This window comes from Micropterus dolomieu, linkage group LG11, assembly GCF_021292245.1.
Source record: "Micropterus dolomieu isolate WLL.071019.BEF.003 ecotype Adirondacks linkage group LG11, ASM2129224v1, whole genome shotgun sequence".
Lineage (NCBI taxonomy): Eukaryota > Metazoa > Chordata > Actinopteri > Centrarchiformes > Centrarchidae > Micropterus > Micropterus dolomieu.
The window spans coordinates 1,012,443-1,038,039 of NC_060160.1; the positions used below are offsets into that span (position 1 = coordinate 1,012,443).

General features: G+C 42.1%; 1 protein-coding gene and 1 long non-coding RNA gene across 5 annotated transcripts in view; one reads left to right on the forward strand and one right to left on the reverse strand.

Annotated features, from left to right (window-relative positions):
- The window catches only part of LOC123978972 (transcription factor IIIB 90 kDa subunit-like), a 167,183-nt gene that overhangs the window by 68,898 nt on the left and 72,688 nt on the right, over positions 1–25,597 (forward strand). The window lies entirely within an intron of this gene.
- Positions 23,205–24,778, reverse strand: LOC123978974. 2 transcript variants are annotated; one of them, XR_006827109.1, is made up of 3 exons: positions 24,663–24,778; positions 24,436–24,582; positions 23,205–24,199 (listed from the first exon to the last, which is right to left on the reverse strand). It is a non-coding gene; the product is annotated as an uncharacterized LOC123978974 (long non-coding RNA). The 2 variants fall into 2 exon arrangements; XR_006827110.1 differs by having other exon boundaries at positions 23,205–24,202.

Here is a 25,597-nt window from a genome sequence, read left to right on the forward strand (position 1 = left end):
AACCAAACAGGAATATCTTTCTCATTTGCTTTAAGAATAAACTTTTTTAATAATATTGCAGGTGAATTAAAACTTGATTTAAGCTGCCAGGAGAAACTCATTACACTTCCATCAAGCTCCTGTTTCCATAACAACAAGTTCTACCCTGTGTGTGCACATGATTGAATCTACAACAAACTGATGAACAGATCTGTTAAAACGAAGAAGACGAAAAGGAAAAAAAAAAAGCCAACAACTCAGTTTTAGTTGTTAAAGGTGACCTGTAGTGATTTAGTGTGGAATGTGTAAAGAAAGTGATGCAGCAGCCATTGATCAAGCTGCAAAAAACAGTGGGTCCTACATTTCCCATAATGCAATGCAAACAGCTTCTGTCAGTGAACTCTTTCTGCCTGGTAAATGCCAATACATTTCGAACTCAGCTCCCACAGTTTGTTACGCATCATTGCATAGAGATAATCCTGCTGAGACCACTGTAACCATCACCAGGATTATTATCTTAAACTTCACAAACTCCAGAGCTACATACAGTAAGACCTTACACGGCTGTTCTCACAGGCTGAGCAGTACTTCTGCTGATTAGTTGACATATTCTCATGTTTGAAATACAAATGACTCATTCCTGAGTCGACTTTATTTAGTTTACTTTGTTTTGCTTTGAGAGGTAAATGACTTGGGATCACAGAAGCAGCTCAGGAAGAGCACACTTCTATTGAGGTGCAATGTACTAACCTGAACACAACACTAGAGTGCAGTGTCGCCTCACATATATCGTACCGCACTCTCCAACAGGGACTCTCACCCTGTTTTGTGAGACCTCCAAGTGCCTTCATGGTTCAGAGTGGATCATAAACACAGACAGACACCTGCTGAACCTTCTGATGACCTCTCTGTCAACAGCTCTGATAGTGAGTCTGTCAGACTTTTAACGCAGATCACTTAATCAATGTGCTCGGTACGCAGTGCTGAGGCTGTTTACGACCAAAAGCTGTTTTATTAAAGGTGTGGATCATTGGGTCCCCTGAAAGGAGCTATAAAAATGCAAACTATTATTATTATTATTATTATTATTATTATTATTATTAGGATCATGATTTCTTTTGTGAGCTTTTCCTCAGTCAAAGTGAGTTATTACAAGACACAAAATGTTGAAAAGAATATTACAAGTGCAAGTCCGCTGAAATACTCGTCTCACTGCAACACATATCCAACACACACTTTTAATCAGTACTGTTTATGCTTTTGCTGCTGCTTGCTGCCCAACCTCCACCCCAGCATTTACCCAGAGTGTAGCTTCCTGCGAGTATGTCAGAGCAAAGATGCCAAACATTAATGCTGAACATATTCTACATTTACATAATGTATTCCACGTGAGATGGGTGTCTGAACTGCTACATTATAATTCTGTGGTGTGTTGTGATTGTTTTAGAGATGCACGCAGCGATATCCATGACTTCCTGATCTTAGAAGTGGAATGATGATTCTGTATGTATCTTCTCCAGTCTCCTAAATTCATGTTTTGTGAAACACAAAAAGCATGTAGCTCGAGAGAAGTGGAGTGATGAAACAAGTTCAATAGACTGATGCGCTGGGTTACAATACCTGCTGACCTGATGTACGACTTTCTAAGTAGTAGTAAATACTGTAGTTCCTTTTTACTCTTTTTGGTGATGTTTAACTGAGGGTTTGGATTACAGGGTTTAGACTAAAGCAAGTCAAAAGAGAAGAAGTTGGAGCACGCAGAAGCAGGAAGGGTTCCAACCACAATCTCTTGTGTCCAGTTCTGATCAGCTTTCAGATGTGCCAAGATATAAAATCCATTGAAGTTGAAAATAGCAACAACAAGCCGTTTTAGACACCTTGCAGGTTTTGCTTTCAGACTAACTGACATGATGTATTATATAGCAAAGAAGTAGAGTTGTGCTTGTTTTTAACGTTTCCAAATGAAAACTGCTTTTTGTTTTCGATTGTCAGCCACAATCGTAGGTTAATGGACAGATAATTTCAGAATAGAACATAATAGCGCAAGAGAGGAGAAAATAAAGCAAACAGAGTTAAGTGACACCCGCTCCTCGTCCAAACCTGTAATGTGCAGCCAGCTAAGAGCTCCATTAGTCTAATTGCCTTTCCAACTAGGAGGTAGTGGCACTCTACCCGCACCGAACACCAGATCCTGGACCAGATCCCGCACTGGCATTATCAACCGGCATCCCTCGAGTGGCCCCTGTCGACAATTCAGCCTCGCAAATCCAATAAGTGGCCCCTCCTTGGTCGAAACTGCTAATTGCGCATCTCATTGTGGCGGTGGGCACGTCTGAAACTGCTCATGCTCACATTTCCATGTTTTGTTGCCATGGCAGGGGAGGCATGGAAACGTAGGGGTTAGGCTCGGGCCCATATATTTTCAATAGGAGCTTGGCACCAGCCGAGCTGAACTGTAACCACGCTTCTTATTCTTATTGCCCCCCCCTTCTCCTTTCAACCACTTCAATTACATAGAGGCACATACATGTGACAGTGGTAGGATTACACAACAGGGGGGACAGGGTCCACTCACAAGAGTGGGGGGTTGGGGGTGTCCAAATGTAGCCAAAGGCAGGAAAAACAGTCCCTCTCCTCTGCTATGTTATTTGTTGGTGTCATGGGCTCTTCCAAATGCTTCCATGCAGCCATAATAACATATTACAGAACTACCATGCTGCGTGCCAGTGTGCACTGCTACGACAGACCTGAATAGAAAATGTATGCACACGCTGTGTTTTCACTGTCAGTCACAACTGTTTGGAAACTGGTTGCATGGTCAGGAGTTAGCAAACCACTTTGCTATGGCCAATATTCATGAGTGCAAAAAATACCCTCATTCAAGTCATGCAATAAAGGTTAATCACACCAAGTGATGCTGTAAAACTGCTTTTAATACTAGAATGGACATTGATCTTGGGCTTTGTAGAGTCTTCACTTAGGCTTACTAACTTTAGACTCTAACAAAGTTTAGGGTGCATGATTCCTGCCAAGAACCCTTCACATCCCCCAGCATGAACAGAGAAAAACTGTAGTAGCAAAATGAGTTTCTCTTTGCAATGATGTCTGACTTATTTTACATTTAATTTTTCCTTGTGAGAGCACGACACATCCTTTTTACAGACAAAAAAAGAGCCATCCGTTCACGTTCACATGAACACAGATTGCAGCAAGCTACCTTGCAACTAGTGAACCACCCGCTCTACCTGCTGAGCCACAGCCATTTCACCGACCACACTACCCAGGTCAGATTCATTTGTTTTCTGTGCAGCATGGCCAGTCACATTTCAGACAATTAACTGCATTCACAGTGTTCACAGGCAGTAAGTAAAACACGTTCAATTAACGGCAATTAATAACTCTCTTTTACCTGCTCTTCGCCGTGTTCGTCCACACACTGACTTTGATGTATGTGCATTCATCCAATTATGTGTGACGACGGTAGATCATAGCATCGGGTTATAAACAGTTCTGAGTGAATGTAGCTGCCCCGTTTTTTTTGCTTTGATTTAACCATTTTGCATGTTTTTACACCGGCCGAGCCACCAGTCTTGGCCTACCACCATCTTTGCCTTAACCAAGTAGTTCAGTTTCCTATATCTACCCAAATCGTGAGGTGGAAGATCACAAACGTGCATATGAAGGGTCATTTTGGAACGTACTGACAAATAAGAGTCTTTACTGCAGTAGGAAGCTGTTTGGCGGACAGAGACTTGAAACCTGCTCCCATACAACAAACAAACAGCAGGGTGAAAGGGGTCAGATGTGATTTGACTTAATCTTTTTTAACACATAATTGTGTTAATTTTGTGCAGAAAGTCATTAAGGGATATTAAAGTTCATGAGATCAACTAAAATCCCTGGAGCTGTAAGTAAGTGAACAATTATCTACTTGTTATTTAGTACCTCACTGTTGCTAAACCCAGCAAACAGATGTCACTAACTTTGAATCGCTCACATCCAGTAGAAGGGAAATGCTGAGTGTCTGTTCTGCTTTAGAGATGAATTAAACACAGAATAACAGCAGGAAGATGTTTGTGCAGAGATTCAAGCATAAATATTGTTTTCACTGCTTGGAGACTGCGTATCCTCTTCAAATTTAATCCCATGGTGAAAATGAGGGCTGCAGTTGCAGTTTGCCTCCACCGTACACCACAATCTCTTAAATCATGCGGGGAGGAGGGTGAGGGGGGTTGTGGGTAAGTCAGCATGTTTGTTTTACAGTGATTAGCCTATTATGCGGTCCGGCGCTGCCAAGCCGCACTACACGCAGGCCTCTGTGACCTCGCTGGGATGAGTGGGTGAGTCGCAGGCGTCATTACGGTGGCCGCCCTGTATGGCTGACAGTCAGCTGGGCGGGGCTCCGGTGCTCTGCCGCTGTCGTGGAAACCGAGCGGACGGAGGCCAGAGCGGTCTGTGGGGAGGTCACAGCAGGTCAAACAGAGCTCGCGCCGTTTCTCTGGTGTGTTGTGTCACACTGCAGGAGATTGTGTGTGTGCAATAATTTGAGATTAAGCTTTCGTCTCCCATGATGCATTTTCCTCAGAAGCTGTGAGAGGAGCATTTGTTTATAGGCATCAATGACAGCTATCTAATCTGTGGTCATTTTGGCTCCAGCGACCAATGGAAACACAGAATGAGGGAGGGAGGGAGGGAGGGAGGGAGGAGGTGGCTGGAGTGTGTGTGTGTGTGTGTGTGTGTGTGTGTGTGTGTGTGTGGACTGGTGGCTTCAATTGCGTGTCCATAAAATTGTCAAAAGCTGCATGAGGCTGTTGGTCAGATTTGGCACAGGCTGTCGGGCTCATGGATTTCCTAAAACAAACTCTATGGTTTAAAATCGACTACAACTGCATTTATATAAGAATAAAAAAAATAAATCAGTTTGAAACTAGCAGTGTCTCAGAAAGTCTACAGAATGCTACTTTTACTCTTTCCTCATATAGACGTTATTCAACGTAAATGCAAAGATGTTTATCTAAAACTTTTAAATCAGAGCTTCAAACCAATCTTTAGGAGCTGTTTTTCAAAAGGCATGTTGAAGAAGAACAATACAATCATCTCTATTTAATTCTGTGTTTGTCCAACTTAATATACATTACTAAGATGTTACCCGTCTCCCCACAAGGTTCATTTCGAAGCTGTTCTGGAGTGCCTGATCATTTCGCATCATCTTCATCAGCAGATGGAGTTTTGCCCAGTTGTCATGGACTTCCACTAGATGTTCAAATTTCCAGCACATGTAAGGACATGTTGGCTTAAGGTGTTTTGAGAAAATAAAAATCTACTATTGAACATCTACAATTACATGACAGCTGGTCAAACCCCAACTGGTGAGGAAGATTAAAGTTGAGTTTCTTTGTGTTTTTTGTTCCTCTGGCAGAAGAAGGATCATCCGCCTCCACAAGCCTGAAGGCAAAAGCAAGAGGTGAGTTGGGTAACGCCTCGGTGCTGATGAAAACATTAAGTACAGATTGTTTTTACACTTTTGTGCTACAGTCGCGTGTCTCTGTCAGCTAATTAATCACGGTGGATATAACCACAGGTGAGTCAGTTCATTTAGGTGTGAGGACGTGGTGGATGTGAGGGTAATAAAGTCCCTTGAATTGTCTAAAGTTTAAACGTCCATCTTAAAACTGCCGAAATGCAGCCCAGTATCTCTAAATTATGTAGTCGATTATTCTACAATGACCAATGCCAACGTTTGCCTATTCAATAACCGTAACCACAATATTTCCTAAACTTTATAACACAGTAGTTACTACGTGCAGATGTTGTAGAAAGAAAGAATATTGAGGATAAAATAATACTGTCACTTAACATAATCCATGGTTTTGCCAAGTGGTGCAAATCATTCTGATGTTTTTGTCTGGTGAACAACAAGTCCTCCAACCTAAACGAACACATTTTAACCAATCTCCAAATATGACTTATTTGAGCATATCCTACAATAGCGCCCCACCGGTGGCGTTTGTCCATGCCTCCCAAAGCTCCCTGCTCTGTATCCCAACCGGAATAATGTGACGAACACGTGGAGATCGTGACAGGAGGTGAACCCCGGCTGCTAGCAGATCGGCCCAACAGCTGTTTGGTTCACCGGTCGACACACATACAAACACCGACTTAGGTGAAGGCACACACCCCGGTGAAGATTAGAGTAAGGGTTAGGAGCTACGGGGGGCTGTCAGCGCTTTTACTACTATTTATATTTAGCTAGTGAGCTAACTGTACGAAGCTACCGTAGCTAATGTTATTACGTAACTTCATTAAAAAACAAAATCAGTCTTGATTCACACACAGGAACCGAACGCTGGTCTCCCAGGTGAAAGGCGGCTAACTTCCGATTCTTCGACCCAACCAGCCACAGTCGGAGTACAACTTTATAATACGTGACTGTCATGTGTTTGTGTTGTACGGCCACAAGAGGTCCTGGTGAGGGTTGTTGTCTTTAAATCGCTTTAAAGTTGCTGGAGCGGAACTTCGATTTAACGGCAATTATGTCACAGCAGTCACTAAAACCTATAACTTCATTCGAGCTTTGAAGATCCTGTCATTGAGTGTTCACAAGTGCACGGACGCATGTATTTAACTGGTATGACTCATAGCAGAAAAATGACCGACTATTTCTATTTTGAGAAACCGTGTATGTCAATACATGAATGGCTGTAAAACCCCCACTGGTTCCTTGAATTTCAAAAGCTTCACTCTCTAAAACCTTGTAGCTGCCAAGTGGTGATCGCTGACTGATGCAGGAGAGGTCTGATTAACACAAGAGTCAATAAAAAGTCAACATTTGAGTTTTATTAACAATCGCGGTGGATGAAAAAAGCAGATTTGACAGGCCTGGTGCCACTGTGAGAGTGTCTCCACATTGTCTCTCGCCTGTCGTCTCTGCCTGACTCTCTCTGACTGACTACATCATGTCTTGGCACGCAGATATAAAACCCACATGAGGGTAATTACTGCATTAGAAAAAAAATTACAGCCATTTCTAAAAAGACTGCCTGGATCAATAAATCAAGATGGAATGAGTGCTGGCTCTCAGAGACACTGGATGTGGTGAAGTTATTTGTGAAAAAGCTTTTAAAAGGCAATTTAACGCAGTAAAACAGAGTGGTGGTGGAGTGTGTGGTGCGCTACATTTCAAACACATTCAGTCAGCGACTGTGACACCCGTCTGGTGTTGATATCAAAGCAGTGAGATTTCACATTTATCAGTTCTGACTATAAATAGTCAAAGAAGGACAAAGGAGTCTGACAACCAGAGCTCAGGCTTCAGTCTGAGTGAGTTATTGTGCAAATGTGAAGTTTTAAATGTTTGCTAGTAGCCTAAATATAACAAAATAACTGAGCATATGAAAAGACATTTTTCCCTGAAAGGCGGGATGGATGAGTTCTTCATGAAATAGGGAACCTTTATTCATTATGTTAATTAGCTCTTAATGGGGGAACTACAGAAATTTCACTCAATCACCATCAACTTCCCATCCCCACCAGAAAAACAGCCGTACATGTCGATCATGCAGCAGCTTATCACGACCCATATTTAGGTGTTTTGGTGTTCTGCAACCTCTGGTGTCAGAAGAAGTCAGGTGACGTAGTATAAAGAGCGACAAAGCATGTGTAAGGAGATGGTGGGGCGGATGGATGTTAGGGCTGAACAATTTGGGGAAAAAATCGAATTGCGATTTTTCTGCCAGATATTGCGATTATGATTCGATTTGTGATTTTTTTTTTTTATTGACGTTTTGCTAAAGTTTAATATTCACTGCCAGACTATTTTTGACGGAAGCCGCATCAAGCAGCACAGAGCAGATGAATAAAACACCCGTTGAAAACTCCTGATCGTACATCAACAATAAACAATAAACAGTTAAAACAATTTTACTACATAGCGTACTTAACCATAGTGGAAGCACAAAAATCAAGGACAACTAAACAAATCAGCAAAATCCGAACAAGTCAGTAAAATCCAACAGGCAAAACACTCTTATTCTGAAATGCTCCATGTGGATATGTAACTTTAGCCTGCAGAGAGCGGAGCGGAACGGCCTCACAAAGAGTCGTTATCTGTAGTTGAAGCACACAAAATGACAAATTAACTAAACGTTAACAGCGTGTAGCTGCTGAAACAATTCAGTGGGAGTTGAGGCCGGACAAGACTGCGACACAGCCACTGCCTGTGTCGATTCGGCTGGCGCCATTGTCCCAGATCTGTCACACAACGCCGTCTTCACGATTAGCTGATTGCGTTCTTTCAAATCGCAGTTTCGATTTGAAAACGATTAATCGTTCAGCCCTAATGGATGTGTCAATTAAACTCCGGAAGTACCATGTGGAAGAAAGACAAAGTTGACATGTTATAAGTTAAATAACGTTTTGTTGATGATTATGTAATTATTTTAACCCAATCAAGTTGTTTTGTTGCCTGAATCTAACCAAACTACCACCGTTTCACAACGTTTACCATCACGTGACTTTGATCACGTGACTTACGGAACGTACTGAAAGCCTGTCTCCTGCCTCTGGACTAGTACGGGAAACACTGATATGTTGTTTTAGGACAGGTGACAATTGACCTATTTTGTTGTTTAGCTTTATTTTAATTTCACACCGTACAGCTCTTAGTTTAAATTGTATGTATTGTGTTATATTTACTATTGTAACGGAATATTTAAATGCAAATGTTTTTGTTACAAAACACATTAAGTTGTTGTAACTAATGTTAAACTAAGTATGTTGTGTTTAATTTTGTCGAAGTAGTTTGAACCTGGGAGAAAAATGAAAACATTTTCGATTTCAAACGACAAAAGAATCTGTCAAACAAAGTTGTAGGAGCTGTTTTTGTTTATTCATGCACATGCACACAAATAAACACAAACACACGTTGAAAACATCACTGAAGTACCCTCAGTAAAACATGATCATCAAGCTGATCACGAACAAACTACGTTTTACTGATTTGCAGGTCAAAAGACATCTAGTCATCTAGAAAACTGTCGTACTGTGAGGTCTGTAGTACATACTGTATAACCTTTGTTACAACTACCTTAGTTACAATTCCACAACTGTCTCTCAGTGTGTGACCTGCCTCGCATCAAATTATAGTAAATGTAATTCTATTCTATTTAACCAAGACACCTTTTGATCTTCAAATCACCAAATTAGTAATTACTCTAAAGGTAAATTAGTTTTATTTATGATAGAAAATAAAATGAAATCCTGCTGAGCTTATTATTTGCTGTCTAAACGTAATTTTTAGGTGCAATTTTAGGTGAAATCCTGCTGTGCTTATTATTTGCTGTCTAAACGTAATTTTTAGGTGCAATCTTGGGTGATATTTTTGAGGACTGTACTCTCTGCGATCAGGATGCCCTGACCTTCAGGCGCAGGATGACACGAGGTCGGCGTTAGCAGGCGGTCTCCAGGAAAAGAACAACTGTGAAAACAATTTTACTAAACTGTACACCTATCCTCTGGCCTGCCCCCCCTCTCTGCCCCTTTCAAGGCAACAACTGAAAATGCAGTAAAGGAGACTGAAGATGAGACAATAGGATCAAATTTCAGAGCCCCCCCCCCGCCGCTGCACACTCCCAGGAGTCTGTGCTGCTGACTGTCAGACGGCTGTCAAGTCATCAGTCAAACTAAACACCCAACACACGCAGACACATGCGATACACGCTTTTCCCGGAACATGCATGCGTACAGTTGCAGACATTTATAGAACCAACACACACACACAGAGTGTACAACACAAACATGCACACAGTACAAAGCACCGTCTTTAACGCACCAAACACAGACGTGGTATATTTTCACTCACTTGTCTTCACATGGACACACTTTGTCATGTCGGGGCCCGGCCCCCCTCCGACTCCTTGTGGTTCGGTATCACCTGTTGAACGCTTCAGCCAGACAAACACAAAGAGTGTCTGTCAGGTCGAAATGCCACCGAGGGCCAGGCGCTGCTGTCTGAGGCAACCAGACACTTGAAAAGGACAACCAGCTCTCTCTGAACACTGCTGGTGCAACAAGTCGTCCCACCTAAAGGACCCAGGACTCAGGCCAAAAACGGGGTTTCTCCGATCTCCGTCCACACCAGTGTTTTAGCTGCGTATCAGAGTTGATCTCCATCTATACTAAAACGACTGAAAACGCACATCTAGTGGCCGTTCACGTACACTGAGCATGAGCGTGCTGGTGTAAACAGGAAGCAGATGGTCTGTTCCGTACTTACAGAAGATTTGGTGAAAGAATAAAGTACAGATGAAGAACCGCACCAGATTTTTTATTATTTTGCATGGACCAATAACGAGTTGGCACTGCTACTGAATGTAACACGGGAGTTAAAAGCGGCTGTGGAGGTAGAAAACAGATTGGTGTTGTTTGTCACGGTCCAGAATCTTTTAATAAAAAAACAAATCAAAAACTCTGTCAGAAGCATCATTTCTGCTTTGCATGACTGATGAGACCCAGAGAGCCAAACGTGAGCGTCTGCGTCATTGTTTCTAAAGTCCTCCATTTTTGCTCGTCCACACTAAAACTCTACCCAGAGTTTTAAGACAAAAAACGGGGTCGGCAGCTTTTTCAAACTTCTCCGTTTCAGGTCTTCGTTTTCCCTGTTTTAGTCTGGACGGGAGGTGCAAACGTAGCAAAAGGTCTCAGTTTTAAAAAGGAAAACGCAGTAGTGCTGATGGGGCCTCAGTGAATGTTTATGGTCTGCCAGCTCAATGGTTAATGTGTGGTTACATTTAGGCAACTAAATTGACTTGGTTAAAGTTAGAGGATGTTCCCCTTTATGGGTAAAAGAACCCATGTCTGACTGTTGGACGGAGACAAGTGGTCTCCACTGTCCCACCATCAACAATGTGTTTTGTGTGTGAGTTTTTGTATTTGTTCTCAAAGCTTTAAGAAAATGAGCCATGCTTTCAGAAAACTAAAAATAAAAAAAAATAACTTTAATCTTTTCTAATTGTTTTGGGTCCCTTAATGCTACTACCTGCTGACTTCTGACAGCAGGACCGCCTGATGATGCCAATGATTAAATCTCACAAATGCATACCTCGTAAAGAACATCTGAACATTTGTGTGAGCAGACCTCATGGAAAAACTATCTGAGGTTTAGGATCAGAACAGAAGAATACTCTTGCATGAGACCCGTTGTCTAGCTGAGGTTGGAGAAACGGATACTTCTTTAGAGCTAAGAAACTGTTATGATCCAATCCACAAGATAAAAATAATGATCAGTTTTGTGACAACAAAAGCCTGCAAAAAGCAATCACAGCAATTTTTAATCAGAAGCTGCAGAGCTGTACGTCCATCACAGTCTGTCACTCCTCAGTATATCCATTTGAAGCTACCTGGTTGTGGCAGCAGGATATGAAGACTGTCAGTGTGAGAAATCTGTTTACACACACCCTAAACATGATTACACATTATGTGCGAGCAGGAACACACACACATCTTCTCCACTGTCACTTCAAACTCTGCAGAAGCCATTTCCTTCCACAAACCTCCTCATTCCAAGGAGATAATTACAGGTCCCGTCAGATAAGACAGGCGAAGAATCAAAATAAACACCATCTCTTCTCTTCCCACCATCAATCTACCGAGCAGAGCCGATGGCTGGTGGCAGAGCCGGGGTGACAGCGTTTATGCAACGACAGAGAGAAAGCCAAAACAACAGAGAAGACGCTGTAACGGATAGGCAGGGAGAGAGGGAGGATGAGAGGAAGAGGGATGAGACACGGATAGGAGGAGAGAGAATGAGATTAGAAAGGCAGAGATGACATGTGAGTAAGATTGAGCTGATAAGAGGTAGGGAAAGAGAGATAGAAGAGAGAATGAGGACAGGTAGGTGAAAGAGTGAAGGGAAGACAAATAGAAGTGGAGGAGAAAGAAAATTTTGAGATAAAGGATAAAAGGATGACATTGTGAGAAAGAAAGGATAGGCATAGAAAGAAGAGTGGAAGATAGACAAAGGAGAGAGAGGTGGAGTGTAGAAGAGGAGTCAGAGGAGGCAAAGAGAAGAAAAATAAATAAGTAGAGAGACAGAGAAAGGGAAATTAAAACACTATATTTTTGTCATACTGCACATTGCTTCAGCACCTCTTTTCACCCTGTGTGTTGAACGCCCTGTTTTAGCTACCGAGTGAAGCATCTCGCTTCTATTTGATCTTTGCCTGTAGTTGCACATGCACAGTACCTAGTTAAGAACTAAAACAATCAGAACCAAAATAAGGCAGGTCCTTACAAGCCAGTAAACACGATCTTGCTTCAGGGTGGTAAGTTATTTTTTCATAGCGTTTTACCTGAGCCCTGTCTCTACACAGTTAGGGCTTTATGTCCATTGAGGGTCTCTAACATTTGGTGGGGAGGGTGGGGGTGAGGGGAGGCAGCGGGCGGACACACTGCCACTATGTGTGCTGCAGCTCAGTGTGTTTCTCCACCAGTGATTTTGAGGGCGTGTCACACTAGCTGCTAGGCGAGCATTATGACGTGTGTTAAAAGTGGCGCAGAGAGGTTTTGGAAGGCTGGACAAAAACAAGCTGTTTTCAGGCAGTTCAGAGCAGGGGAACTCCCTTTGGGGTAAAGTTTGGGCTTTTACATGTTACCTATTACATGCACAAAAAAAGATATATAGCACAATAAAAGAAATGTATGGAAGCCCTAAGTTGCCATCGATTCAATTTTTCTCCCTGTGATAATGGGATAATTTTCTCGTGATGTTGAGATAACAAAACAGTAGGGCTGAAACAATTCCTCGATTAAATCAATTAATAAAATTCATAGAATTTGCACAAGGTAACAGTGACAGCAACTTTAGCATTTAACTGAAATCATGATTGATTGTTGAGTTGAAGGCTAGCCAAAGTAAGCCGCAGTCCTCAGCTGGAAATGAACACACGTGCGTTTGTTGTTCTTGTGGTTGGGCCGTCAGTTGTAACCTCACAGTCATGAGTTCACTGGGTGTCGGGGAGCAGCACATCCAGCTCTCTCTGTAGCTCAGACAATCCCTGCTACCTGCGTGCGCTAATCCATCCTTTCACATATATTCTTTGTCTTTATAATCACTATCTTTATAATAACAAACAGCTGTTTCGTGTGCAGGATCGCTCATTTCCTGTTTCACATTTCACGTGTGTTTTCTTGATAAAACGAGGTTTGGAAACCTGCGTCGGGTGACACAGCCGCTGTCATCTCCTGTAGTGTGTGTGTGTCCCTGTCACCGATCAGTCAGGTAGTGTGAACGACGACTTCAAGACATTGTTGAAATAATCAATAGCTTTGAATACTAAAATCATCGTTAGCTGCAGCCCTACAAAACAGTCGGCAGGAACGTTTTTCAATGGCAATTTCAGTGTGGTCTTTAGTATCACTGGTTAGCTCAGTTGGTAGAGCACGGGTCTCACAGGGTTCTCTTAGGGTTGCGTGTACAGTCCTCAATGACCTTTTTGCTTTTTTATAATCCTCTTCAACAAAGTTCTCATGAAGACACTGTTTCACATGCTCACAATAAAGCCCATGCTGGACTGTGTGCATCCCGGTGATTGGTCCACATCCATCAACCTATGGACTTTTCATTTCCCCATCAGTCCCAGGCTGAGAAAATTCCTGCGCTTCTCATTCAGGGGAATCCATTTAACGTTACACACTTCCAGACGGATATTTTGGCACCTTTGAAACAGCCTTGGGGAAATGTGCGATTGGATTCCCCTGAATCTCTTCATAACAACTTTGCTAAAGAAGACAATAAAAAAAGAAAAGTTGTTGAAAGCACAAGTTGAACACACAGTTTGAGGATTATGAGTCCTGTGCCTTAACAACTGAGCTAACCAGTGACACTGAAAAAGTTCATGAAATTGTCCTAAAGAAACGCACCTGCCGACCCCTGTATTCAGCAACGGTTTGTTATCTTGAGAACATGAGAAAATGATCCCATTATCACAGGAAAACGGAGTAAAAAAAATATTTGAATGGATGGCCGCTAAGGGCTTCCATAGAAAGGGGAAAAGGACCACAAAGTATAATAAGAAGTTAGATATATAATAGTAATAAAATGTTATCAAAATATCTGTTGATATGTCCATTATTATCCATTATTCTTCTATTCTGTTCTTCAGTTTAATACATTTCAATATGTGACTCAAAGGTAGCTTAACGACTACAAACATGGCAGTTAACTGCTACTCTGAAACTAAATTACCCAGATGTTAGTGTGCCATAATTTCCATTTTTTTATTTCAACTAATAAAGTTAACATATGTCTCATCACCTAGCTCTTCAGCTGGCTCGCTGTTCCTCTGTACAAGGTAGATTTATTCATGATTGGTCCCTTTATGCTCCTTACAATGCCACTAAAGCAAGTTTGAAAAAGGAGTTATATGTATGTATGTATATGTTATAGTGCAGCCTCTCAAATGTGCTTCACATTCAGTCTGAGCACACCTTAAGAAGAGGAGGAGAGAGACAAATGTGGAGGTGAGCATGTAAGAGTGCATATAAGAGGAAAAGACAGGCAGGAGATAGGATGTTCAGAAGAGCGAACAGAGAGGAGGTGAGAAAAAGACAACGTTAGATAAATGTAGAGAAGGAGAAAAGGAAAGTGGGGCAACAAAAAATAGAGAAGGTGAGAGTGTGACAGATAAGAGATAAGGAGGAGAAGTGAGAGGCAAAAGAAAAACATTATGGATGAGGTAGAGACAGAGAGGGAAGGAGGGAGGGAGGCAGGACAGCCACCGTCACCCCACCTGTCTGTGATGGCAGGATTTCCGGCGCTGGCGGTATTGTTTTCTCTCCTTTATGTGGTTTACAGCCCCCAGGACACGGGGAAGCATCGGGATATCATTACACACTTCCTGTACAGCACAAAGCCGCCTAGCGCTGCTCCGCAGATCACAAGATAATCCCAACACTCACTGTGTGTTTAAGAGACACCCAGAAACACGAGACCTGAGCAACTTTCAACATGTCACGTACAAAATCCCTTTAACTCAAAGCTCCTCCACGGACCACGGGTGTTTTAGTTTGGTGCAGTGTTCTCCCGTCCATTTGGGGGATGGGCCAGGGGTGTTTTAAGAGAAGTGGATATGACCCAGCAGCTAAGCATGACATGCTGTTTTGTTGCAGTTGGTCAAGTGTGTGGAGGTGTGAAAGGTGGAGTTTGAACTGCTCTCTCAAGCTCTCATTTCATCCTTCATTCATTCAGCTTAGTCTTCAGGGGTACGAACGAGTGTGGAGCTGCAATGATTAATCGATTAGTTGTATTAAATTTATCTGCAACTATTTTTATAATCAGACATTTTATAGACCAAACAACTAAGCGACTAAGCAATAAATGAATCAACAGATTATTCGACAATGAAAAGAATCGTTAGTTTAAACGAGTGCAATGCTGTGGCTGCTTTTAACAAGACACTGTCCGAAAGTATGTGCCATTATCCCGAAACGATTCATCATGTTTCGCCCCTATCTATGAGGGCAGCCTTTTTGAGTGTGGCCATTTAGAACAGCTTGTTACGAACTGTCCCTTTAACCGCGGCAACAACCTTGTGGTAGTAGCAACATCAGCTTCTAAAGCTTCGAACCCCCCCTTATGATGATCCTGTTCAGATGACACTGTGAAAGGTGTCGCTCGTAGTGATGAACCTACAGCGTACTGTAACGTGAATCTGCAGCTCACCTCTGCTTTACAGAGCTTTATAATGAGTTTCAGCTCATGATTCAGCTGTCTGACCCGCAATTTTACTGTTTTTGTTCACTCTTACTGCTCTCATAGTGTCATTTTGAGACAGTTGAGGACCTGTAAAAACCCACAGTACACTGCAGCAAACAGCAGACAGACACAGTTAGAGAGCAGCTGGTGAACATAGTGGAGCACTTAGCAGCTAAAGAGCCAGAGAGGTGGTAGAGACCAAACACAGAGCTAACAGAGAGAGAATATTGGACTCTTAGTCTCAGTCGCTGAGTCCGGCGGCCGCAGTTGCTTTTCTCTGGCTGCACAAAGTTGGAACCACCTTTTGAGGTGTCATTGATCTAAGCTCACAGTAAGCTCACGCAGTATACCGAAGGTTATTGTGTCTGACTTGACTTCACGTTTGAATAGTAAGTACTGATCGTTCCTAAAGTATCAATGTTTTTGATACCAACGTTTCCTGCTCCAGGATTGATATTCATATAAAAGGATCGATATCTAAACTCAGTAATTTGTGAAGCAGAGTATGTGTTTTATCTTAAGTATCTTACTGTCACCAGGATGGTCTAATTATACTGGGTTGAAAGGAACTACTTTTCCTTCCGCCTGTCAAAGTCATGCTTGCGCTACGTCTCTGTGACGGAGCTTCTTTGAAGTGAGCCGCTGCAGCCCTTTACATTTCCCGTGATTGAATACTGACTCTGGCTGACTGTAAAAACAGTCACGTCTGGCTGCATTCTAGCTGTGACGGTAATAATGTTACTCTGTGTGATGTGTGTGCAAAGACAGTGAAATACTTTGGCAACACTTCGCTAAACATCTGAGATCAAGTCAAAGTAATATGATGATGTTATGAAGCGGCGGTTCTGAGCAGGATATTTTTATTATAATTAAAGAATATGACAGTAGTTTGATGTCTTGTTATTATGCAGCTATTATTTTGAATTGGTGAATCCTTATTTCTCTCATAAATACAGAAACGGGAAGGGGGAGGTCACATTAAACTAGAAATAAAATATGCAAAAAGTATTGGTATCGGCAATACCAACCTGGGTATTACTTGGTATTGGATCGGATAGGAATTAAGTGGTATCGCACATCACTAATAGTAAGTCGGTGAAAGTCAGCCGCAGTCATTTCGAACACGTTTCAGCGTGTTTCCACTGCCCCTTGGCCAAAAAAAGAATCAGTTATTGCAGGTTTAAAGGGGCTATAGTTTTACAATCACTTATTGATAAATCTAATTTTTGTCAATGCGCTGTAGCCTCATTTAGAAAAGAAACACGCCTGTTTTCTCTGTTGCTTGGAGCAACCACTATTCTGCTTTAAATGTGAAGGCACCGGGTCGGGATGTCACATAATATACAATACTGCAACAAAATGGCGCAAAACATCAAAGTGGAAGAACCATTCACTACAGTAACGTTACTTACTGCGGTCTAACTGTTATAAAGTGAACAATCTCATTTATAACGAGCATGGATTAGTTCAACCTCAAGCTGATAAAAATATTACTGTAACGTTGCAGTGGGAGTTTACCCGAGTTTGTGTGAAGCTGTCTCCCTGTCTGTCTATAGCCGCCGTCACACTGCCTTTTATGCGCTGCGCTGTATGAGCCGGGAACGCTGAAGTAACAAAGCCTGAACATGTCTGTGTGAAAAGCCACAGCCGGCATGCCTGTGTTATCGCGTTTATTGTGGGATCTCTGTTTTAAAGCGGTCGTGTTTCGGATTATGCTCGCTCATAAGTTCAAGCGAGCACACAACTGGTTGCAATCTTAAAACCGCACCGTTAGTGGGTGCTGGAAACTACATATTGCCCCTTTAAGTAAAATTAAGAACTCTAGCGTCAAGAGTCTAACTAGTACGGCAAGAGCCCTCGTCTGACTTTCCATTTAATCCAACACGGCAAATCTTTCTTTTCACTGGGAACGCACTACCAAGCTGGAGGTCCTGCTACCAGGAATCAAACCTTTGGAACCAAACCGATTTCAGACCTCCAAGAGCTTAATAAAGCAAAGGTCTTGCTTCTTGAAATCACAGCGTTGAGCAGGTCCCAGTGCAGTTCCCCAGTATTAAAAGAGGAATTGTACTGATATAAAGTACTTTATTGAGAAAGTTTTAAGAGTTATTGAGAAAAAATAGCTGTTACAGCGACCTTTTCTCCATTTTTAACCCTCTTAGCAACCACCAGAGAGGCTTGAAATGATTACAACAGTCTAATTTGATTTAACGTCTTTGTTGCCAACAATACAAGCAACCGCGAGAGAGGAATGTGAGGGTGAAAAGCCTCCACACTCCCCATTCTTGTGATAGCGACGTGTACTACAACACCCACATCTACAGCCAGGAAACCTGCCTCACGGGCCTCTTCAGCTTCCACAGGAGAACATCATTTCACTCTACAGAGATTTATCACCCCACCACGGTTTAAGCTGACTGATACGTTTGTGGGGTTGAATAACGACACTTGTTGGCTGCACAAAGGCAGCTGGTAGCTTTTGTTGCCAAAGATGACAAACAGAATCGCCTTACTCTGGCCCGGACAATGGAGGGCTGCGTTGATATGGTATTGTGTGTCAGCATTATTTGTGGCAGTGCTGTTTTTTTAGGTCTCTGTGAGGAGGTGCTCTGCCACCACACTAAGATTTAATTTCTCGTGAAGCCCCCAAACAACAAAGAAGCAGAAAAAAGCGGCTGAAATGCTCCCCTTTTCTGCTGAAAGTCAGAAAGGATGAACACAAACAAAGCGCTCAGGATCACAGAGTTACAGCTGTTTCTCAAGTGCAGGCCTTAAGAGGCTTAAAGGGAAAATCCAACTTAAAACACACATCACCTACATCGCTCCTGTGATCTACAAGCATAATGATGATCTTCCTGTCTGTGATCTGGGAGTTTTGAAATATAAACAACTCCTTTATGAAGCTGCAAACAACAGAAGAAGGACTGTCTGCGCTGATGTCATTCAGAGACAAGTTCTGCAGCTGCACCGTTGAAAACAAACTCCCTTCTGTACTGTACTGTTTCTTGTTTGAACTTAACAATGTGGAAGAAACACTAAAGCAGAAGGTTTACTAGTTCAGAGCTGTGTATACTGAATAAGAAAAGTCAACTATGTAGAAATTAGAATGTTTAGCTGCACAAACAGTAAGAAAAATACAGTATTAGTCTTTTCAAATAACATTATTCTGATTATGTTTTGCGTGTATGACTTGCTCTTCCTTTATGCTTTACATGCCAGTTCCAGCTTGTGGGACAATTTGTGCTAAAATATCCACACAGTAATCATGGAAAACAAAACATATTAATATTCTGTTCAGTTTTGAAAGTTATTGCATGCATATCCCTCCCCAGCTCCACCCTCTCTTCTAAATATGGTCATTTCTGGTTTTAAAAAACAAGATGGCGACGGCCAACATGCTACACTTCTTTTATACAGTCTACGGTTTAAACACGTTAAAGGAAAAATGTAATAGAGAGACAAATCTTAAGGGAGTAAAGGAGGACCTTGATAATGATCGCACTCATAGTGAAGTTGAAACGGCCATCAATAAAGCTCCTTAATCCTAATTAGGAGCAGCACTGGGAGCAATTAGGGTTTCAGGGCCGGGTCTGTGCTGGACTTGAACTAGCAACCCTCTGATTCCCAAGAGACTGAGCTAATGTTGAAACTCCACTGTATGATTGTTTGCAGTTGCCCTTTTTACTGGGAACTTTGGAATATGTTGTTTAGTAAGTTAAAATAAATTACAGTATATATTATTGAATGTTGATTTTGTAAATATGGATAACGCACAAAGATTGAGTCAGGCGTTCACATATGCTCTTCAACAGGACAAACTGTAGGAATGCAGCACTTCTCTTCAGCGTACAGTTCATTTGAATTATTTCATTTAACTTATTTGAAAGAATATAGAAGTAGTTTTTTGTGTATGGTTTTGTAAAATAGCGGCGTCTTGTAATCTCATGTGGGATGGGCCGGATGTTTGGCATGACACAGAAATACAGATAAAACTGACCAACCACACACTCAGACACAGAGCAACATTATGATCCTATTGGAGCAGAGTTGAGTCATGAAGAGTTCACTACAAGCGGCACCCTTCGTGTAACATGGAGTCATTTATTCCAATTGTCAATAGAAATATTGGTGAGTGCAGCTTTAAAGCTTTCCTTAGCTGCTTTAAAAAAAAAAAATATCAGACACTCTGATGGACATATGCACTTGTTTTTAATTAATGATAGATAAATCTCTACATTTCGTTTGTTTTACATATTTAAAGTTTAAATAAATAAAGTTTATTTAAATTTATTTAAATATCTTGTACACTTTGTATTGTATTTTAATTTATGTATTGTGTTTTACTTGTGCTATACAGGACTCCCTCATAAAAGAGACTTTTCCTGTTTAAATAAAGGTTTCTATAAAGCACTTTACTGTTTCTATATTTCACTTGTTGTAACTCGGCCTCCTCCTCTCTAATTAATTCCAGTGAACACAGTTGTCGTTCCTGCAGCCAGAGAAAATGCCAACATGCAAGAATGTGTAGTCCCCCAGCAGGCACAGTAGTCACTGTAACACACACACACACACACACACACACACACACGGGAAAAGACTCACGACCCACGGCCAACCCTGGTTGGGAGGAGGGTTGGTTGACACATTGGCCCTTTCACATAGGCCCCCAGTGTGGGTTTGACCTGCGAGTGTGTCCTCTTTCCTCACACATACATTTTTTTCTCTCACACACACACACAGACATTTGAGATATACATAATACACTCCTTAGCCCCTAATCCTAAGCATGCACTAAACTTCTAAACTTAAACCCAATTCTGACCTTAACCCTAAAACCAGATCTTAAAATTTTTGTTTCAGGAAGTCAGGAACTGTCTACAAAATGTCCTCAGTGTTAAAGTCTAAATCTCACAAACATAGAAGTACAAGAACACAGACAGACCAACTGCAGAGCTGGTTACAACTAGCTACTCCCAACACACACACACACACACACAAACAACCACCTCCAAACCCACAGACCCCCCTCCCTGTGACCAAAGAACAGGTGATCAGCTGCAAATGGGTGAAGGAAGGGTGGGGGAGGGGAGGGAGACAAGCCATTCATCACCCCAGGGTCTGCCACCATCTCCCCCACCACACACACACACACACACACACACACCAGAAGACATCTCCATTTAAGAGCACTTGAACGGCAGCTAAACAAACTTGGGCCCTCAGGTCGGGGCCACACAACTGAGTTTGAAGCTTGACGTGCAGCCTGGCTTCCTATTAGGGCGAAGTTCAAAAGAGACGCACACACACACATCTTCAATCACAGGCGACACAGCAAGGGGTGGCGGTGGGGGGGTCGGCAGATCAAACAGGACCGGTGTGCTGCAGAGCCGACAGTCACCAGGTGATAACTGAATAATATGGACGTTTGTGGTGGGAAAGGGTTGCTTTGTGTCAGTGTTATTTAATTTATATTAATTAATATTTATCTCATTATTTTGTTGACTTATTACTTTCTTTAACAGCAAAAAAGCTGTAGATGGACACTAAACCCACAGTTTTTGTATGCAGTCTTTTAAAAACACTTGCAGTAGAGCCCTGTCCACAAAGTCTGATGGAAGGTTGGATAACCAACAGGGCAAAGTGAGCTACTGCCCTGTGGCCCCAGACCCTCCGGGGTCCAAAGGCTCCAGGTTAACCATGTGGCAATCAGTTTGTGTAGATCGATTGCATACCAAACTAAAATGACAGAGGCCTTATCATTTCACAAAATGGTGTGTGATGCAAAATAAATTGTGCTTCATCAAGCTTCAACAAAATGCCCCATAAACCATAATATGCCACATGTGATTCTGATGTATAAAATAAACAAATAAGAAAATCGGAAATAAGAAAATGTAAATGATCATTTAAATTCAAATGTGTTCCCTCTGTGCGCCAGACTCCGGTGCTTTCTCCCCATTTGACACTTTGTAAATCAGCTGAGAGCAACAAGAGGTGAACCGAGAGGTGAGACTGGCTGTCTGCCGCTTGACGTCTTAACGTCAAAGGCCAACAACCTCCTGACCTCTGACCTCTATGTGAGACCACACTTATAGCCAAGTGCTGCCCACTCATCCTTCCCAACAAAGGTGTGGAAACGCAATCCCTGCAACATTCCCGTAAGAATAATCTAAAAATGTTACGCAAATAAAAGGCACCAGTCACCTGTTTTTAAAATCAGGGCTTCTCCATGATTTTATTAACATGCTTTTCCACCTGAGGGCGCTACAGACAGCAACTTAATAGAGCTTACAGCCTGAGCTGATCTCTCTAATTACTGTACACCCAGGGAGACAATTTATACGGGGGCAAAGCTGCGTCCAGGCTCGATCTTTTAAGTGCAGGCTGGAGTAGCAGCAGGCTTAATGTCTGTTTATGCTTGTTCACAAGAGGTTATTATTACCGGTGACAGTGGCGTCACGGAGGGAAACACAGTCAGCAGGTGCAGACGGCGAGAGGGTGACCAAAAACACAAGTCTGGGATATGTAACAAGCATCCAAATGTCCAGTTCTGTCATAAGAGTTAAGCTGCCTGGCGGCTGATAACAGTAATCGTTGAAGATGATTTCAATGCCCAGTTTAAACAAATTGATCTGCAGGACGGACTTTGTTTTCAACACTCGCAGCGGAGGCAGCTTATTAAAGCACTTAATCATAGCAGGAGCACTCTAAGATTGATGGCTACACCTTTAAATTGCTGTTATTGGTATTAACACTGTTCAGCCCACCTTGAAACCAGTCTTGCAGCAGCTGCAAAGTGCAGCTTTGGTTAGTTTGTGACATTTTCTTACGGGGATTACCAAACAGTAAGTATTTTGGAAACCCATAGTTAATCGAGCGTTTTATTTGCAACACTTGTAACGTGAGAGAGTGAAAGCAGGCCGATGGGAGGCTGTAACACTGATGGCTGTGCAGGCAGCCGGTAAGCCCAAACTGCCCGGGGCCACTTCAGCTTTGTGACACACCTCTGGAGACTGTAGTTTATGAAGCCAGGGCTGGTGACTACTCAGGTCCAGCACTTGCTGTTCAGGGATTCATTTTGCCCCGTGCAACCCATAATATGTTGATCCAACTTATTTCATGTTCAGTTTAGCTGAGAGGGGAGGGCGCTATACCAATGTTTCTACTGTAAGCCTTTCCAACATGGCTAAAAACTAGCCTTGTTTCTTGGCCTGGCCTACACGTATCGTTGCGTTTTCCAAGTGGGTTTTTCAATTATAATAGATTGAGAAAAACATTATGGTGATTAGACAAAAAAGATACTTGTCATAAAAGTCAAGAAGAATACAGAATATTTAGGCATATGCTCAGGGTGCTTGAGCCCCCCTACAATCCCTTCACTTGTGCATTTTAGTCAGTTGTGTTTGCGCTGTATAAATGAGCTGAAATTATTCAGGAATAATAAACAGATCAGGGTCTGACGATGAAGCATTACTCACATTTGTTTTTTTTATTTGTTCTTAATGACAATATGCCAGTATTTGGATAAATGTTTACATTTTAAAAAATAAAATTACAAATGTTACTTATTAAACATAATATTTTATTCCTTTTTGGTTTTTTTTTTCTTCCTCAAATTATCTGAAGGTGTCTGAGGGTGTCACCTTGCAGTGAGGCTAAACCCTTCTTCACTATTAGGACTTTTTATTTTCCACATCCAAGTGACTTAAATATGCTTAAATTGCAAAAAGTTATAGGTTTTAAAATGTGAAAAATGGAACGGACTTTTGTAATGGTCTTCTTTGACTTCTGCTCTCAGCGATTCGGACGTTGGTCAGAAGGTGTTCTGACCTTCCTACAGCTGATGGCCTCATCATCTACAGTACCTCCCCTGTAACGCATCAGTGTGTGTGTGTGTGTGTGTGTGTGTGTGTGTGTGTGTGTGTGTGTGTGTGTGTGTGTGTGTGTGTGTGTGTGTGTGTGTGTGTGTGTGTGTACCGATGAAAAATTAAGACCTGATGTCACAGAAGCATCCGTGTAAAAACCAAACATGCTAACATGATTTAAGGCTGTGTAACTTAACCCGCCTCTGCCTCTTCTTCCCTCCAGCCATCCCTCCGTAAACCTACGCGACGAATCACCGACAGCTATATAGATGAACCTCTGCACCGTCTCCTCCACAGTCGGCCCACCCACACACACAACTCTGATTCCTCTGGATCCTTAGATGTGCAGCAGGGTCAGCCAACATGCCCAGGCTTGTTCATCGGCTACTTCCTGCACCGTGGTGACAGACCTGCTGTGATGATGCTCGTCACAAACTGACACAGATCTGATTATTTATCAGTTTAGTTCATGTTTTTCTCCTTTTTTGGACTATGTTGTGAAGTGAAATCTGCACGGTGTTCACTCAGATGCTGCTTGGCTTCAGAGATGCCGATGTCGGTTGGTCACTCCACCACTTTGATCCAGATTAAAACATCACGGCATCTACTGGATGGATTGGCACAAAATTTAGTTCACACATTCATGTTCCCCTCAGGTCAAATGTTTTGTCCAATATACCAACCTGTGTTTAGTGCCAGTTAGCAAATGTTAGCATGCCGACACCATAATGTCATGAAGAAGGTGAACATGGTAAACATGCATGTTAGCATGCAGTTTTCAAAGAACTAAGTTATGAACTTGTTAAAGTAAAGGTAGGAGGAGGTACGTCTCAGTCTCACCTGTCCAACACTGACCACATATTCTGTTGTCCTTTTTTTGTGTCTTACATTTCCAGTTGTTTGTGGTCACTGAGCCTGGACGTAGGATCGGTCTCTGCTTTCTATCTCTGACAGCGGAGAGACATTCTGCCAGTTCATCATCTCCTTCTAGGGTCAGATAAAAATCTAATATACTTTTCGTTATTCTTACCAATGTTCAAAATATGTTTCTTTAGATTAGGTTATACTTTGGTTGACTCCGATTGGTGCTTGGAAAGCAGCGTTGTTGTGAGACTGGTCAGAGTGGGGTCAGTTAGTGTCAGCAACAACTGACGTGGAGGGCTCTCCTGGGCTCAGCTCTCGGGTTTGGAAGGCACCTAGGAGGCTGGGTTATGGATAAAAATTTAGTGCTCTTTGTAATGTTAACTCTCAGTGGGTATATGCCTAATTCTGCTCTTGTTTAAGTTTTCATTTAGATGTGTGAACACAATCTGATCTCAGCAGCATACATCTTCTATTTTTTATTTCTTCCTTCCTTGTTTTTTCTTCCCTAAAAGCTAAATAGGAAGTAAAACTAGAGTAGAATATGAGTCAGTGTACTTAGTAAACTACTCCCTTCTGGCTGAGAGAGAAATAAACACTGTAAAAAGAGACCATGAATGAGACAAACTATATAGAGAAAGATGCAGAGGACTACAGAAGGTATTATGACGGAGGAGAGCAACTGAAAGAGAAAGAGAAAGGAGGACTGCATCAGTCAAGCATGAACATCTCAAACTAATCCTCAGTCACAGTCCAACAATACTGGTGATTGATTCAAACATCTCAACACTTAAAAATGAAGAACAAACAAAAAACATCAGATCAGTTTAATGTCAATGTTTCCACTTTCACTGGATGCAGGGAATTTCTCTCCAGTAAAAATAAAAACACACAGCGCACGCCAAACCCCTGCTATTAATCACACAGGCTTTAACGGAGCAGAGAGGCATTTATGTGGGTGGGATGGAAATAGGTTTTTCTCCTCCAATAATTAGCTTATCAGACCATTTACACGGCTAAGAATCATTAGCACCAGTTTAATGAGGTGGCTAAAAATAGAGGAAGCACATAAAGGATCAGAGGAACCTGCTGGAAGCAAAACTTCACACTCCGAGTGTGTGTGAGCATAAATTCACAATAT